The sequence below is a fragment of the Dioscorea cayenensis genome, chromosome 13, assembly GCF_009730915.1.
Source record: "Dioscorea cayenensis subsp. rotundata cultivar TDr96_F1 chromosome 13, TDr96_F1_v2_PseudoChromosome.rev07_lg8_w22 25.fasta, whole genome shotgun sequence".
Classification (NCBI taxonomy): Eukaryota; Viridiplantae; Streptophyta; class Magnoliopsida; order Dioscoreales; family Dioscoreaceae; genus Dioscorea; species Dioscorea cayenensis.
The window spans coordinates 8,071,976-8,091,704 of record NC_052483.1 but is presented as its reverse complement, the minus strand read 5'-3'; the positions used below and the strand labels follow the sequence as shown (position 1 = coordinate 8,091,704).

The 19,729-nt window shown below is 35.7% G+C and overlaps 1 pseudogene; it reads right to left on the bottom strand.

Annotated features, from left to right (window-relative positions):
• Positions 1-3,814: 3,814 nt before the first annotated feature.
• On the bottom strand, positions 3,815-11,408 carry LOC120274967 (annotated as a pseudogene).
• Between the last annotated feature and the right edge of the window lie 8,321 nt (positions 11,409-19,729).

Genomic DNA, 19,729 nt, shown 5'->3' with positions numbered 1-19,729 from the left:
AATCAGTCTTCGTAGTTTTAAATAAAATCCAAATTACTTTTTTGGTACTTATTTCAAAAGTAAATTACAAAATTGACATGAAACAGTATAACGAAGCATGTAATATGAACAAAAGACATGAATATAGCCAGTCACATGTTACCGGCAACTACTCAAACAAGCGAGGAATAACAATATACGCCAGGCGGAGCATTAAACAAACGATCAAACCCTTGCGACAAAATAAAAAAAAAAACATGTAAACTTGCTATATAACAAATGCAAAACTATCTTCCTTCATCTCAATGGATTTGGCTAAAATGTCAAGCAAATTACCTGCTCCAACTTTAAGCACCTTCATTCTCTCGTTGCAGCATCCCAAAGCCCGAAAGCTGACAAGTTCACCTAAAACTATAAGCCACAATGAGAATTTTGATTAATATCATCTGGAAATTATGGAAAAATTGATCCGCGACCAGTGTAAATGCTTTTTAAGTCCTTTCGAATTTGATTCAGCCTGTCGGGAAAGTTTCAAGTCAAAAGTAAATGCTTTTAAGTCAGCCAATACAATGACTCATATGCTTAAAGTCAGTGTGTTTCGAGTAAGAATGCTGACCTAATATCTCAGAAATTTGCATAAATTTGCAAATTTTGTTTTAATTTAAATTATAAGAGACAGGAGTGTGCTTGGCACAATCTCGTTAAATGGTATCATGTAAACAAACATGCTGTAACACTGGGATAACATTCTCAAAAATGGTATCCTTATTGTCCTATGATAAAGAAGAATCAAGAGAGAGTTATGCACGTATTCTAAATCTTAGGAATGTCTAAAGGAAGTTCTGATTACAGAAATCATTAGAGACATAAAACTCGCCAGCAGTGCGTCAATGTTAGGAAACTCAGCTTTGTATAAATGCCAAAGAGATAATAATAATAAAACACAGTTTTGTTATTTAGCATGTATGTAATGAAAACTGGCTGAAGCTGGCACTTTTATGAAAAAGGCTGAAAAGAAAATGACGAGAAATTCTTGCAGAGAAACTTAGAACAACGATGCTAACGAGCTCAAAGAGTTTTCTGTTATATATATAGCTCAGACCACCGAAAGTGAGGGAAAGCTGAAAAGTCTTTGAGGATCCCTTAGATTCGCGATGCGAAAAGAGCGAGAAGGCAAAAATTACAATGATAGTTTTAATGACGAGGAAAATGGAATGATAAAGCAGAGATAATGGTGGAAAGTTAGTAGACATCATGTCGTGTCATCTATAAAATACAATGGTATGTCTTAGCTATATGAGCATTTGTATTGAGCTACATAGTTTGAATCTAGAACCACTGCAGACTCCCATTTCTAGATAAGATTGGTTCAGAAGCTACTCTATGAGACATGAAAAGCTGAGAAAGGTTAAAAATTAGCATCTACTTTAATTTCATCTGATTGATATTTTGTTAACTCATCAGAGCATGCCAACATCAGCTTCACGAAAATATTAGGATTAAATGCTAAAGGAAGCACATGCTACTGATTGATATTTTGGGGTTGTTTCCTCAGCGGATAATCCAAAAGGTCACTTTGTCATATTTTGCAAACGAAAGTTTTGAGCACACTGATGTATAGAGGTTAAAAGATTAAGGCAGGTAACATTGCTGTGTGGGCGGTACTCTTTTAACTATTTTTCTTTTCCAATAAAGTAAGTTAATTGTCATTTATCATCTTAAATAATCTGTTATATACACAAGCAACAAACCTAACATACCCTTTATGCTACACTTTTAAAGACATAAATGCACAATATCTTTGATAATACTAATGTTAGATATTAAACTAAACATAAAATTATCATGTCTGATTCAACTAGCTTAAGCTTATAGAATAAAAACTCTAGCGCTGATGTTCTTAGGTCTATATTTTAATAACTAACCATGTGGGACAAGGGAGTTACTCCTAATGCACCTTCGATCTCATGCTGCTTTATTTTAACTACCACCATTCACGGACAAACCAATTAACTGGCGAAAAATAACGCTTCAATATATGCTTGCTTTATTTTAACTACCACGATACGAACGAAACCAATTAACTAGCGAAAAATAAAGAAGGCGAGCGCATAAGAAAGCATGAAAGATGGTGAAAATGTTGTATTCACATCAATGACTTCATCCCAAAAATCACTTTGATCTCCAAAAATGGTGCATTTTGGTCCCGCTATACCTATACATCCACTTTTATTCCTTTCCGTCAAACTCCTGTAATTGTTGACATGGCAACAACTTATGGTGTATCACATTTAGTAGATAAAAGTAGCCACTGCCATACATCATTTGTTTTACTAAACAAAAATATTTGACTTTCTCAAGGCAATGACAGGTAAACACATGTACCATATATTTTCACAAAACATTTTAATATTTATTTTTCTAATGGCATGGCTGAGACATGGTCCATGGCCGTGTTATTTTAAAGGCTGAGCAGCACCTCTTGTCCTAAACCCTATCCAGCTCCTTTTATTTTCGCAGTTTGCAAAGAAGATTCTTATAACAAATGAGCCGCTAACAAAATGGGGATAAAAGCGAAAAAGACAGAGAGAGCTTTCTAAAATCTTTCCTTTCACTTTCCAAGGCTATTGATGTCTGAATTTTGAACATAAATACACTAGATACAGTGGTGGTGCCGATTACATGGCAGTGGCCACATCTCTCCCCAGACATGTTATTAAAATAATTAAAAATATTAAATATTTTCCATGTGGCACATCTGTTTCTATGTCATCTTAAAAACCTACGTAATTTAATTATTTTTAAATAACACCTTAGTAGGGGCACATCATCTACCATGTCAACACCATGCCCTTGTCAAATTAGATGCTATGCAGCAATAACCCGGAGTAACATTACATGGAAGGACAAAAAGTGGGGGCAGGTGTCATTGAAGGACCAAAATGTCTTTGGGTACAGCTGAGGACTAAAAGGTGCATTTCACCGAAAAGGATAATCATGCTCCATATGAAAAGAAGCCATGGGTGGAGAGGCTGGAGATAAAAGGAGAAGATGACAGTATATGGAAAGTAAATACAAAATATTATGTGCCTTCCCACTCCTATTACAATATTAAACACATGCAAGCTGTGTATACATGAACTGGACTACTAGGTATAAAATATTCCCAAATAATAATATTGGGGACAGAATGGCTCTAAAACTAATAACACCAAGCCATAGAATCTCCCTAATACTGAGATACCAATCATGTCTGTGAAACAAAACAACCGAGGTGCACCCATAACTAAAACCACCACCTTCATCTTGCATTGGATTACTCATATTGGTCATATGTAGAAGTATAGATTTGAAACCGATTTGAAAATGACCCAAGATTGATTAAGCCAAACTTGAATTAGACAACCAATACTTCAGCTAAGCTTGAAATTAATCGTAATCTCTGAATCAGTTTGTTTGGCTTTAATTTGTTCATAACAGAATCAAGCTGAATTCAAGCTTAATTTAGTTAAGCCTGAGCTACTTGCAAACAGTTTGATTACAGACAGCCTTACATAATATCTTCTCATCCTCAAAATGTATGAATCATCAATGTAATTCTCAATAGAACTCATGTTCTCTTCAATAAAATGGTTTTGCATAATCATTGGAAACTTCAAATTGGCTCTGACCTGCTGATGGCATGAGAAATACATCAGAGTCTTCATTGCATGTCTGATTCAAATCACCAACATTCCATAGTCCACAATGACTTTTGTGGCAATCTTTTACACAATTAAGAAGTTATGCTGGTGACTACATGAAGTCTCAGTTGGGCTTAATTTTTTGTTTTCAGTACTACCAATGATGCCTCGACGTCATTGTGATTGGTTTGGATATAAAATTAGGCATTGAAAGATTCATTTGAGCACAATACTTGATGCAGCACATTAACTTTAATTAATTTGAATTCTAAACAAGAATTTTTTGTACGGCATTGATCATGAAATTATGTCCTGGGTTGTCGTTCCTATTCATAACACCTGAGAATAAGAAGGGGAAAGAATTCTTTCTCTAATTCCATATTCCTAGAAGGATGGGAAATTGAAATCAGCTTTCAGAGTACATTTGTGCAACTAGCAGTAGGTGGGGGTATCCATTCCTTCAAGTATTCCTTCAATTTTCTAAACCCCTTCTTTCTAAAACATCTTCTACATGATCACCACAAGCAGTGTTTGACCTGGGCTTTCAGTGCCAAAATAAGCCAATTACATTGTAGGCCTGCATCACATCCTTGCTTGCCTGAGTGCACTTAAAGGCCGCAAAACTCTATCGTGATCAACTTCTCAAAATGCAATCAGAATTGATTAATATAGCAAAAACACATCCAATATAGATTTAAATGTCCCCTTGCTTGGTATGACAACAAGAACCAGACCTAAAACATCAAGTGAACAGAGTTCAAGCCAAATAATATAGTTCAGACATGGGAAAAAATCCTCGCAGACTAGAGAGTGGTAAAATAAAACAGATTTATCATTAAGGTTCCAAAAATTTCACTGCATCAAGAAAACTTAAACAGCAAGTACCTATACAAAACTCAACGTTACAGCTAAATTAGGTATATGAACAATATGTGCAATGAGAAGGGAATCTAAGTGTTTTGAAGAGCTCAAGTCGAAGAGAAAGCAAATGGTATGAGCCTTATATATCCCTTCAAGGTATAAGAAACATATATCAATAAATTACGACAGTTACAAAGAGGCATTATTTTTACCAAGCAAATTTTTTTATACCTGCTTCCAGTGCTAAACTTCTACGCCGCAGATTTGATCTCCTCAGTCTTTCCCTAAAAGTAGGCATAAAAAGTGTAAAAGAAAAGCAGCAGTCAAACTAATATCAGAAAGAGCAATAAATATCAACTGCTAATGTGATGGCAATCATAAACGGTTTGGTTCAACAAACCACCACAGGAGCACTCATTACACTTCTAATCAATAAACCAACAAGTACTCGAAAAACTCCACTATCTGACCTAGATAAATGACATTCTGTGACGAACCTCAGAAGCAAGACTTCTCCGGATTTTTCTAGTTGGACTTCTCATTGTAACAAATTCCTCTGCAGAAGTAGGGTGAATGCCAACTGTGGCATCAAAATCTGCTTTTGTTAATCCGGCTTTAACTGCAATAGCAATACCCTGAAGATGAATGTAAACGTTGTGTAATGATGGTGGATATTGAAAAAAACAGAATGAAAAGGTTTCAATGTGGGGAAAAATGCAACCTGTATAATTTCAGGAGAATCCTCCCCACACATGTGCACTCCTAAAACTTTGTTGGTGTTTGCACAAACGATTAGTTTCATTAGGACACGATCAGGAAGACCCGAGAGAGTGGCTTTCAATGGCCTGAAGTTAGCTGTAAAAATATCTACTTCGCCATACTCTTGAATTGCCTGAATCATTTGAGGGTATCAACAAGAAAACACATTAAATAATTCAGATAAATCTTAAATGTCAAACATTGCATTACCTGCTCCTCTGTAAGACCAACCTGGCCGATTGGTGGTTGAGAAAACACAGCTGATGGTACTGCACTGTCACAAATTACAAAAACACTAGGTTGAGAATCTTTGGGTACACAAGAAGTATAATTTATTTTGAAGCAAAACCTAATGCAATTGGGTTAAGCTAATGAAAAAATGATGAAATCAATATACAGTCAACCTGAACCTAGGCGATGATGTCAAATCTTCATGCATGTCCCATCCTAATGTTTACACATCTAACTGGACAAGTTCTCCAAAGCAAAAACTTTGACCCAGTTATACACGAATTCCCATAAACACACGAGGGAGCATACTTTTTCTATGGTTTCATTTCATAAATATGTAATATTCTCCATTTCAATATAATTAAGTAGCATCAATATTTTGGTGAAGATGTATCCAAAATATGAACGGTTAAAACAGAGTACCAAATTTCGATCTGCAATGAAATTTCACAGAACAAACAACAACAAAAGCAGCTCTATTTCTCTCAAGATTCATAACTAGTTCATAATTTTATCAACCATTTTGTCCTATATTAACATAAGCAGCATTAATGTCAGCTATTGGACCTTAGGTTTTGATTCAACAGCAAGGTAAAAAATAGTCCTCATCATAGCAGTGCCGAAATCAAGGATTTTGATGTCAAATGTTTTAAGATCGAAGTTACTAATAAACATAAGAATGGGTTGTAACTCTAAAAGCTTAGGGATAGAGGATGAGCAAGCATATGGGCGTCACCCAATGAAACTTTATACTAAGAGACTTAGGCCTTTTTCTTTTAATCTTCTTTAAATTCTGTAATTTGTGGATAACTTTCGAGGTGTAATTCAGTCCTCTAGGGTGTTCCGGTTCAAGGGATATTTTTTTAAATGAACAGGTAAATGAGGGAAGGGAAAACTGTTTTCATTTGTTAAGTTGGATGCAGAAAATGGGATTGCGCACAAAAAAAAGGCAGCATTATAAAGAACTATATAGTCCTTTAACCATGACAACGTTCATTGGCATCTTCCAAACAATATAGTCCTTTTAAAATATGATAACATTTACTGGCATCTACCAGAAAGAACTACATTCTAGAGATTTGGTATTCTAAATAAGCCAACATCAATACTAGTAATCAACCTGACATTCAAATTTAAGCACTCGCGTAAATGTTTCAGTTAAGCCTGTTACAATTTGCCAAACAAAAGTGGAGATCAAACTATTCTATTGTTACAAAATAAAATAAAATAAACAATGTAACTCATTTCTATTTCTCCTATACCCTTCATGCCCACCCTTCTGTTCTTCCTTGTTAATTTTCATTCAACTGAGACTCAAAAGTTTCCCCTTGAAGATTAGTTACAACCACTTTTACGAATACCAGACAATTCCATACAAATCTTAATAAATATAAGACCCATCTATTTTCTAGCTGACAGAAGCTCCATGCTGCAAGTGTCATTAGGTTAAAAGAAAGGGTATGCTGCTGACAAATGGTAGAACCTAGAGTGCTGACAGAGGTCAATATGAACAAAAAGAAATAAAAATATTTACACAAAAAGCATGGTAAGTATTAAGGCTTGAGTTATCAAGTCCATAAAGCTCCTCCCTTTCTTGTTTCATATGCCACTTGAACTAGAGGAAGTGACAACCCACCTGTACTTCTATACCTATATTTGGTTTTCATTCTTGAGGCTTAAAGAGAAGAAAACTTTTCTTGAAAGACTAGATTTGTTGAATTGGGGGTAACTGGTCGACAATTAGAAGATCATCAAAGAAAACATATATGAGACCAGATACAATTTGATCGTTATAAGCCAATCCAAAATTGTTGTAGACCGAACCAATCATTAGTTCCCAACCATGAATCCAATCCATAAATCAGTGATTAAAAGAATAAAAAAAAAACCTTTATTATGTCACTTAAGTTATACAATAATTCAAAATGAACGACTACCAGCAACGTCATAATCCTTCCAGCAGTCAATTCCATCATAATGCCCATAAGATAAAACCAACTTGGGTAAATATAAACTCCACCCAGGATATTTAAAATAATATGCCAGATGTAATTGCCTGCTCAGCTAGTAATCTTACCTTGGCAACTAATAGTTATATCAACGTTTCTCTTGGGGTATTGAAAAGATAAATAATTAATTGATAAAACAATAATATTCTTTGGTTAAGTCTAAGAAAGCATTATAACATTGATGTTGTTAGATTTATTACTATAAATAAAGCCTTATATTTTTATAGTTGTTTAGGCTATCCCTTGATATTAGGCTGTTACTCTAGATAGTTGTATCTGGACAGAGGTTGGCATCCTCTCTTTTAACCTGCATATGTTCAAAGACTCATCCAAGTGATCTTAACCTAGCTCATATTCTCTATTCTAAATATAACAGCAGAGCCAGGATACCTGTTGTGCCTTCAATTTCCATTTTATTCGCCGTCAGTACAAACTGTAGAGGTACATTGTCTTATATCTTTATTATTTCCATTTTCATCACTCAATTTTACTCCCTTCAAAATCCCTTCATGCTTCCTTATTTAGAGCCAAAGTCAAGTGCAACATCAAACTTTCAAAGCGAATGTAAAACCAAATGCATTGAGTTAAGCACCATTTCTTTTTTCCCCACTTACTTCGTTCCTCTTCAATTATTTTTAGTGCGTTCCCGACCACTAACATTTCTTGTTCTTCCCTTCTAAACAAAAAAAATGTTTTCTACACTTTCACTCTAAAGAGAGGTTAAAAATAAAAATAAAAAAAGCTAATTTTCTTTTCTCCACATTGGCCACATTTTACCACATGAAACTGCTCCAATTATTGTTGTTGTGCTTCTCCAATTTGCTTCGCGTGTGCCAATACTTGGTGGTTAACAAACATCTTGTTCAAAAACTTATCGTGGCTGACCTATGTTGGATATGAGATAGGGCCATAAACATGTTAGCATATGGTCTAAATCTATGTGGTATAATATATTAGTCCCTCTTATATCAACTTGTTACTTCCCCTAGTTCCATCCTGACATAGTATAGCCAACTTCTCTTTAAACTTTAACATATTCAAGGTATTGTCCTTTATAGTCTTAACATTGTTCATATTCTATGGTCTTAATAGATGTGAATTTTCACTAATTTATATGTTTAGGTAAAAACATATGAAACTTCATTAAAATTAATCATTTCCATTTAATGTAAAGTAAACAAACCCTGTGATTTGCCTTTGTAGGGTTCACTCGCCAAACACAGTTTTTGCAAAATGCCATCCCTTCCATTAGCGCAACTGGAGTCAAGTTTATTCTATCAGTAGCATCTCCAACAGCCCAAATGGAATCCACAGCTGTTTGAGAATATTCATTTACCTAAGTCATTAAAAATAAAATATTACCATAATATGATCAACGATAAGAGAATTAAAATAGTTCTTTAAATAGTAAATAATGAAAATAAAAATGACAAAACTACATCTACCACTATGGCTCCATTTTTGGCCAATTCAACACCAACTTCTTCTAGTCCCAAATTCTGCACCATATTTAAGGAAAAAGGCACGGTTACCACATGAGAATATGTACCCACTGTTTCTGAATCAGAAAAGAAGTCTAGAAGATATGCAACCTTTGTGTTTGGTCTTCGACCTGTCGCAAACATTACATGGGAGAACCCATCAACTGTCTCTTTATTAGTCTTCAGTGAAAATGAACCATCTGATGCTTTGAGAATGGCTTGTGGGGACTCCTCTGTGTGAAATTCTATACCCCTCAGAGACATCTGCTCGGCAACAAACTCTCTAATCTGCAAACTCACAAGAGAGGATGAAAAAAATTACTGCATTAAATCTTGCAAAACTATAAAAATAACAATTGACAAAATATAAGTTACCTACCTCCTCATCAAACCCTCTTAGCACTTTCTTTTGCCTGATAAAAACATGCACATCACTTTTCAACCCATTGAAGATCCCTGCAAATTCCAAAGCAATGTACCCTCCTCCTACTATAGCGATCTTTTCAGGTTTTGAAGGCAAATCTAATGCAGCATCGGAATCAATTGCATACTCTTTTCCAGGAATGTCCAGGATAAAGGGTCGTGAACCAACTGATACTAGTATATGTCTTGCAGAGTAAAGCTTTCCATTCACATCAACAGTATGTGGATCAATTATCTGCAAAAATTAGATTGACAACAAATAAAACCATATTTGCATCAACTTATAATTATCATTGCAGCATTAAAAATTTCCTAGAATAACCTGGTCCTGGAACATCATCCAACCTTTCCATGACCTTCAATTAATGTAACTCGGAATTTTTCAAAATATTCTGGTAAATCCCGTAAAGGCGTTGCAGCTCAGCATTCTTGTTGGCCACCAAAAATACTCCAATCATGCCTCAGGATCAACCCTCATAGTTCCATCCAAAGCCGTGACTCTCTTCAAACTCATGAGAATATTTGGAAGAATAGACCAATAATTTCTTGGGCACACATCCTCGGAAGCACACAACTATATTGAGGAAACAAGAAAATATACTTGATGTTAAATGATTCAACATAGAAATCTGACTACAAAATTAAAAGAATGAATAATGGGCGGGGGATGAACTAAAGAAAATGTGCAGCAATTAATTCCAGAGGACTAATTGAGATATGCTAAACAAAATTTACATAAAACATTATTCCTTACAAAGACAAGCAGAATTAAGCTAACTGTAGTGGGGAATGAGGCAAGGCTGAAATGAAGCAATCTTGTGGAAACTATTTCGATTTCCGCCTTAAAACCGGAAGAAAACTAAGTTATCAACAAAAGACCATACCAATGTCAAACCCTGCTAAGTTGTTAAAATACATGTGTTCAAACAAAGTATTGTTGGGAACATGATGAAGTTTGAATTAGTGCTTAAAAGACCTGCATGTCACTAAGAAAACAAATATTCTCACATACATTTGCTTTATATATCTTCAGATACCAGAAAAGTTCATCTCAATCCCATCTAAAAATGGTCGACAGAAAATTCATAGCAAAAGCATCAAAAAGTTCAAGGATTACCAAAAGTAATGTGCTAGTATTCTATAACTGATTATGGTCATCATCATATCTATTGCAAATTGATAATCCCTAAGGATGCTGATATGCTAATGTATTATATCCTATGGACCTATCTCTAAGGTGAACTTCAACAACTATTATTATCAACTAGAACTGTCATTCAAACTTTCTTCTTTTTTTCTTTTTTTCCTTTTTATATGCCTCCTTCACATCCATGCTACAAAGGCAGTCCTTTGTGACAGCTTACTAAACTCCTCCACATTCCCAATGCCCAAATACAAAGCATGACATACTAAATCTAGGGTTCTAACACATATGTCCGTAAAACAGTAATATATTTCAAAATAGAGGCATAAACAATCTCAACAAAGACAGCAAACAGAACAAAAGAAACTCACGTTCCACCAACCCCTCCAGAATTATCCGACGATATCGTTGAGAAAGGAAGCTCACAAATGGCCACCGTAGCACCATACGACGCCGCAAACCTAGAGGCACGGACACCGCCACTTCCAGCGCCAATAGTGAAGAGATCGAAATCAAAACGCTTGGAATCACCAGGCCCATTCTCGGTGCCTGCGCGAACGGAGATGAGGCGCCGGTTGCTGGTGTGATTGAAAGCGGAGGACCGCAAAGCAGAAGAAGAAGAAGAAGAAGAAGAAGAAGAAGAAGAAGAAGAAGAAGAAGAAACAGAGGAGGTGGAGAAGAAGGGTTTGGGAAGAGAAAGGAACGAGATAGAGGGAAGTCCACGGGTTAGGGTTTGGAGGGTGGAAGGGGGAAAGGGGATCCTGGAGGTGCCGAGAGAGGTGGCCGCCATCGCCATTGATATGGAATCGAGCTTTGGGAGTTTCGAGAATGTGAGTGACAAAAGAAGCTGTGCTGCAATTTTGATCACTCATTTATTTATTTATTTATTATTTTTTTATTTTTTTATTTTTATTTTTTTAGTGTGGTGTATTTTTTTTGAAATTATTTGTATAAATTATTCATACAAATAAAAATCAACACAAAAATAATATAAAGAAAAAAGAAATCTCCCCAATTAATGTAATAATTGTAATTTGAAATGTTAAAAAAAATTGTAGCAGGCAGTGGTTTCAAAATATTGCACAACATGACTAGTTCTTGTATATTTAAGTAGCTTCATAGATATAATTCATCTAATACAGTTTAATTAAATATAAAATGATTTTTATACTATTTGAGAGAGTTGTCTTTCCGTAAAATAATTAATTTAAAATTTAATTATTACTTTAAAATTTAATTATTGTAAATTTAAAAAAAATATTTATTATTGGGTGTAATTATCAGTGTTTTTAAATCAGGTTTACCCTACCGATTGGACCCGATTCAACCGGACACAGCCATGTCACCCGGTGGGTCAACCCAGAATTATAAATAATAAATATCAATTTAAGTTTTTTTGATTTTTAAATGTTCGTAACATACCATAGCTAAGGTGGTTAGATGTTTTTCAAGCAAAAGTGAGGTTTTGGATTAAAATCTTAAAAAAATATTTTTTTTATATAAATTTATTTTATGATAAACTTTTTTACTTTCCAATCTTTCAAAAATAAAAACTCATGCTCCTCTTAATTCCATGAACACATGAACATAAATATTCATATCTATAATCTAATTAAATATCAATTAATACTAAACTTTTGATAATCGAATCGGGTTAATTAGAATCAGTCTTAAATCTGAGGTTACATTTTATACTAATTTTTTATAAAGTCATCAAATATATGCTTATGATTTTTTTTTATCTACAAATTACAACAAAAAAAATTATTTGTATGTTATACCTTATATTATTAATTTTCAAATTCTTAGCAATTATAATATATTATATATTTATATTTAATTAAAATTATAATATATATATATATATTATTTATAACCAGGTCAACCCCGGTTCAACCATTGACGGTGACCCAAGAGCCTTCCCAGGTCACACCCCCTGGTCAGGTTTCAAAACATTGGTAATTATACACCTTTTGCGAGTTATATTTTTTGGATTTTATTGATTAATAGATGGTTCGAGTAAAATTAACTCATTTAAGTATGAATGCATTTAAACCAATTGAAACCTATCTAACTTCGATTAAGTTAACGTGTGGGGTATAGCTCAAGCTAGTGGTTGGGTCATAGATTGACATCCTCAATTTGTCTATAGGTTTTAGCCATATGTTATTTTAATGTATTTCTTTTTTATATTAATTATCCTATAATTTTTTCTAATTTTACGTGTATTAAGATAACTACAATTGATAGTTCTTTTAATACTAAATACAATTCATTGAATTAATTCAAACACTAATTTTCTAGTAGTATACTTGCTAAAGACATCTGTTTATCCCGCTAAAATGAAACAATTAAAGAATGCTGAGGAATTAAAAATTGCTGAGGAAGAAAAGATTAGAGCAATGAGGAGGTATTTCAAAATATCTTTATTTTTAGTTTTGTGCCAAAGAAAGAGAAGCTAGACCTAAGTGGGTCATAGCCTCGCTCTCTTCAATCAAAGCTTGCTTTCAATCAATAAGAGGACGTTGAAAACTACTTGCTAATGTGAATGTTGAAGCCTTAACTGAGATCTTGGATTGCTTTAAAGCATAAACTTTGGTTTAATAAAAAATAGAATATTTATTTGTTTTCAAGTTTGCTCTTCAAATATATGTGAAAATGTGAACAAAAAGTATGTTTCGATTTTTAACATATAGCAAGAGATATTGCTTTTGTTTGATTTTAAGTATTAGAAATGTTGAGGTAGTCCATGAATTTTTGTTTGTTAGGATGGTATTTGTGATTGATTAAATATAGTTTAGGTATGATTGATTTGCTTTAGATAAATATATTCTTAATTTATTGTAGGTTTTAAATTTGGCATATGGCACTGATCCTTAAGCCCAACAACATATAATCAAATTTATTTATCTGTTATCTTCCATGAAACAAAAGCAAAATTAGCTAGAGCGTATGCTACTTTTGAGTATTAAAGGCCATAAAGGAGGAAAATGAATTGTCATTAATTATGATGTGTGTCTATTTAGAATTATAGTTCAACGGTAGTTTCCTTTGATATTATAATTATCTTCCTAAATTTGTTTTGTTAATTCATATGATTCTATCTAAGTTTTTCTTATTTCTTTATAATAAAACATAATTGCCTACTTGAATAATTAATAAGCTTCCATAGAAAGACAACTAGCTTGGTGTTCAACTTTGTCTTCTCACACTTTCCTCCGATTTCATTATTGCTTTGTAGGAAAAAGAAAGGTCATACTACAAACCAAAGTACCAAAATTAACAGGTTAATTTAAAACTTATGCTTTTTTCCATTTATTTACATTCTATTTATAATTTATCATTCATTTAATCCAAATCTTTTTATAAAAGAATATATCGATACTCATTTTATCCATTTTGTTAGATCTCTCAATCTTTGTTGTTGTTTCACATATAAACAAAAATGTGCTTCTTTTGGTCAAATAATTATTTGTCCTACAGAAGTTATCTTCATGCCAAAATTCCCAAGAGATATACAATATACATATAGTTAATTAATCATCAAATAGAGAACAAATCAAATATTAAGATTCCCAAAAGATATACAATATATAGTAGATTTATCATAGATAAAGAACCAATCAAATTTCATGTTTCAAGGTTTTGTCAACAAACATAGAATTAGTGTTTCATGATTAGTAACTACATCAAATTTTAATATTATATGTAAAATGAATTTGTTCATTTCCTAAAATGTATATCTAAAATCAATAAATCAATGATGCTACTAAGCTTTGTAGGCGAAAAAAATTTATAAGAATGTTATTGTATGATAGTAACATTTGTATTAATAATACATGCTTATAACTCCATATGTTGATACACTCTGAAGTGAATAATCCTTTCAAGATATTAACTTGAATTGAATATTTACATGAATTGTATTTCTTTGATGGAAAATAGAAGTTGATTTTAGGAAAGCATGAAAATTTATCAGAGATATATTGAAATTGCTTTCTGTTTCTTCAGTGGAAATCATGCATGTGTGTTCTTTTTAACTAGTTTCCTTGATTCTATGCTCAAGTTTTTTTTTGAGTTGGTGTTGATCATTAAAATTATTTTGGATGTTAATGATTATTAACTAAAAGTATAATTTTATTTTATTTTCTTGTATCTCTATCTCGTGAACTATATTGAGAGAATCCCTTTATTTGATTAGATGCTGAGAAAAGAAATTAAAGAGTAATTCTTATGTACTAATCAATTAGAGTACAATGAGGGAATAAATAGAAGAGTGACAACAAATCAGTTTCCTAATTTACTCCCTCATATCAAGTCCAAAATCATGTTATCTCCTAATATGTTACAAATGACAACATAATTACAACCAATTACAGCTAATTGAGATAATGATGAATCCATTCCTTAATAACCCCCAACCCACTCCTTATGTTGGAGCATGAAGATCGCAAATGCCCAACTTGAGGAGAAGAAAGTGGAAACAATCGCGACCCAATGCCTTCGTGAAGATATCAACGAGCTGTAACTTCGTAGCCATATAGGCAGCAATAAGCTCACCAGACTAAATACTTTCCCGAACAAAGTGACAGTCAACCTCAATGTGCTTAGTCTGTTCCTGGAAGACCAGATTAGTAGAAATATATAAATCAGATTAATTGCCACAATATAAGAGAATAGGACTTGAGTGGCACACGGCGAGAGATGAAAATAGGCTGCGGAGCTAGACGAGTTAGTTGGTGGTGACAACCATGGAGCGGTACTTGACTTCTGCTGAAGAGTGAGAAACAGTAATTTACTTATTTGTGCACCAAGATATCAGACATCCTCTGAGAGTGATGAAACATCTGGTAGTGGACCGACTAGTGGTCAGGTAGTTGGCCCAGCCACAATCATTGTAACCGGTCAACTGGAGAGAGGCTGAACGATTGAGGAAGATGCCTTATCATGGACTATGCTTAAGGTAATGGAGAACGCGAACGACAGCGTCCCAATGACTCTCACAAGGCTCGTGTATGAATTGAGCCAATAAATGAACTGAGTAGCAAAGCTCGAAATGAGTGATGGTGCGATAGAGAGAATGACCTACAAGGCGGCGGTACCGAGTAAGATCGAGCGTAATTAGAGTCGCCGAGGACGTGAGTTGATGATGTTATTAGATTCGGAAGGTGGCAAGTTTAGCAGTTGATAAACTACAGTCTTCCAATATCTCGAGAGTATACTTCCTTTGTGAAAGAAAGAGACTAGTGCGGGTACGTGTAATCTTAATGTCTAAAACAACTTCAAGGGGCCCAGATCTTTGATCATGAAGCAAGTGTCAAGATAGGACCTGAAGGAAGTGCACTGAGTGGGATTATTCTAGGCAACAATGAGATCATCAACGTAAATAAGGACCACAAAAAAATCAGTACCTAAATGAAATGTAAATTAAAAATAATCTGCCTGGGACTGGCAAAAACCATAAGTTCGTAAAGCAGCAGTATTAGCAAACCAATTATGAGAGGCTTGTTGTAAACCATATAAAGACTTACATAACTGATAAGTGCTTGTGTGATATGAATGCGAAGCATTCTTTCCTTATGTTGAGCATTACTTTTCTCAGGTTTTTACATTAATATGTGTGTTTTATGTTACTTTTATGCAGGTATGGTTGTGAGGCTGAGTATGAAGGAAATAGGCCAATGTGGATCATAATGCACCTATTTTGGAGGAGATCTTGCTAAGGTTCAAACACGAAGACATAGGACAGGTGTGAGATGCTAGAGTGTGTGCCAACCTCCTCGCATTCGAGTGAGCACATCCATTTGGAGGGGCACAAAGGCAGTCATACTCGAGCATTCCGTCCTATGCATATAAGAACAGGAGCCCCACCAACATATATATCATTGAAGAAGCAAGTGATTCACGACGTGAACGCGTGCCCATTTCCGCTACTCCCCGATGAAAGTATGGAATTGGGAAGTTATTCGTGTCGAAGATCGTAGGCGAGCAATCGCTCACATGACCGAGAAACCGAGAAACGAGAATCCACACGAGGCGTGTGGAAATTATCCACGCCTGCGTGGAAATTCCCGCACGGGCGCGTGTATCGCCCACGCCTGCGGAGTCGCTCGATTCGACTCTATTTAAAGCTCGATTCAAATTTCCCGATTTTGGTATTCTTTTCTCCATCTTTTCCCCAACTTGTGAGAGGGCTTCTGCTAGGGTTTTGAGGGGTATTTGCTAGGGTTTTTGGAGAGGTTCTACTGGCTCCACATCGTGATTCCATTAGGGAAGAAGGTTGGTAGGGGAGCTTCGATCGAGGCGTATCCTATACCCGGACAAACGAATCCTTGGACGACTTTAGTAGAGGACTTTCCACAAGACCATTGACACGACCATCGAGGGGGTTTCTTTTATGGATTCATTGCTTTTTACATTCTATTTCTTTGATTGTACTAAGCTCCATGGAGAGCTAAACCCCTAGTGGGTACTTGGATGATTGTGAACCCTAGGATGTATTCGTTTCATTGAACTTCTTTATTATGCTTTCAATAAATTGATGTTTATTATGAGTTCCAACCTTGAATGCTTGATTGTATGAACATTTCCCCTAGAGTGACACTAGGGTTGAGAGTTCTTGTTGGTAACCTTGTGAGTGAGTGACACACCACGAGGGTTGAGAGGGTGAGTCGAGAGGTACAGGAGCGTCCCCTTTCCCCTCCGACGTGATAGATTCTACCTCCGTTCCTCGAGTTCTTTGCGGCCATAATAGAGTGAATGGTCTAAGGGATGAACCTCCGCTGGGGCCTAGTTGCACGTGCAATGGAGTGAAGCGTTGAGAGGATCTTAGTATCTAGGGCTTAATTGTGGCTAGGGACCTTCCGCCTGGACCAAAGGGTTAGGTCTATTTTTTTAGGAAGAGATTTATCACTTGGAATCCCTAGAGCTCATTGCAACTCTATGCAAAAGTGCGAGGTGTTGAGATTGTTCGATTTCTCCTCCGGTGACATGTATAGAGTTAGGCATAGTTGACCTTAGATTTGGGACTATGTATGTAAGGATTTCCACGACTCACCATGGCATTGATTAGGAAGCATAATAGAGAGTTCTTGCACTTGAAGCAATTATCCTAGGTGAAGCATCATCCGAGTACCTCATCTTTATCGATTGTCTTACCCCCTTCTTTACTTTTGCCCTCTTACTTGTTGCTTTTATTGTTGAGAATTGAATCATTTCCACACTTATCACTGTTGATATTCCACATAGCTAAGAATCAAATTAAGTGTTTCTACTCCCTACTCCCTATGGATTCGACCCCGCTCACCCGGGATTATTACTTCGACAAACCCGTGCACTTGCGGGATATACGCAAGGGGACCTTGTCAATAACTGACAAATTGACCTAGCAGTGTGCACTGAATACCCCGGAGGCAAACACATATAAATGTCCTTGTGCAAGGCACCGTGAAGGAAGGAGTCATTCACGTCCATCTGATGTAATTCCTTATTATTGGCTAGGGTGATTGTGAGAAGGCAACATACCATGGTCATCTTCCCAACGGGGCTGAATGTTTCATGAAAATGGAGCCCTTTAACTTGAGTGAAGCCCTTCACCACAAGTTGGGCCTTGAAGTGCTCTATATCTTATACACCCATTTGTAGCCGATGGCCCGCTTGTCTGGCAATAACGATTCGATTATCCATGTTCCATTATCCTCGAGAGCCCGTATCTCAGTGGTCATGGCATCCCACCAACGTTCATCCTGGACAACATTATGGTATGATATGGGCTCAACTTCAAAGTCAAAGAAGCTAGTAGGCAAGGTGAGATTGAGAAAATTATGGTATATGATAAATTTTTGCATTATATAAACCGTACTTGAGGAGGAAAACGAGGTGGATGCGAGACAAAGGGAAAGCATTGCAGGTGTGTAGTAGATGTAGTCATTGAGATGAGTGGGGGTTTGACGAGGATGACGAGATCCGTCAGAAGTAACATCAGAAGCTTGGTCAATGGCAAGTGGAGCTGAAGGATGGGTCAAATGGACAAGAGTAGATGGGTCACTGTGGGACGGAGGTAGTTGGGACAAATCGATGGCAGGACCAGGAATAGATTAAGCCAAAGGTTGATTAGTGGTGAGTGGCCTCGTTGGAGTAAACTGGACAGATGGGCGATAGGGTAGGTTAATTCATGAATTGGGCACTGAGCTCAAAGATGATGTCTTGAGTTGAGGGATGATGGCTGGGCCACAAACGGAATGACACACCCTTTGTGTGTGTTCCGCAAGTGCACGTGCTGTCGAAGTAATAAAAGTACCCTGGTGAGTGGGTAGTCATATCCACAGGGAATAGTGATCAGAAACACAAGAATTGCTATTTAATTATGGTGAAGATGAATCAATAGTGGTGCGAACAATATCAATGCAAATAAAAATAAAGAAAACAAGATAGAGATGTAATAAAATGATAGGAGAGGCAATCGATAGAAAATGGGGCACCCGGACATTGCTCACCCTAGGACTATTACTTCAAGTGTAAGACCAATCATTATGTCTCCCAACTGATGTCTAATGAGTTATGGAAATCCTACAATACACGGTCCCAAATCTAAGGTCAACCATGACTAACCCTACACTATGCCCCGATAGAGAAATCACTAAATCTCAACACCTCACACCGTGTAGGATTGCTTAAAGCTCTAGCGACTCCAAGTGATAATCCCTATTCCCTAATCTAGATCTAACCCTTTGGTCTAGGCGAAACACCCCTAGTCACAATTAAGCCCCAGCACTAAGGATTACTTCAACGCTTTACTGTGTTGCTTGCGTAACTAAGCCCCAGTGGAGTTCCTCTCTTAGCACTTCACTCTATTGTGACCGCAAAGAACTCTTGGAACATGGAGGTAGGATAAATCACACTGGAAGGGAAATGGGACGTTCCGCTACATCTCGACTCACCCTCTCGATCCTCTCCAATCTTGCTTTGTCCAATCCTTATGGTGTGTCACTCACTCACAAAGATTACCAATGTAGATTCTCAATCCTAATGTCACTCTAAGGGAAAATCAATTCAACAAGTATTCAATATTGGAACTCAATTAAAAACATCAACTAAAGGAACATAATAAAAGGTCAATGAAACAATATCATCCTAGGGTTTATAAGTCCAAGCACCCAC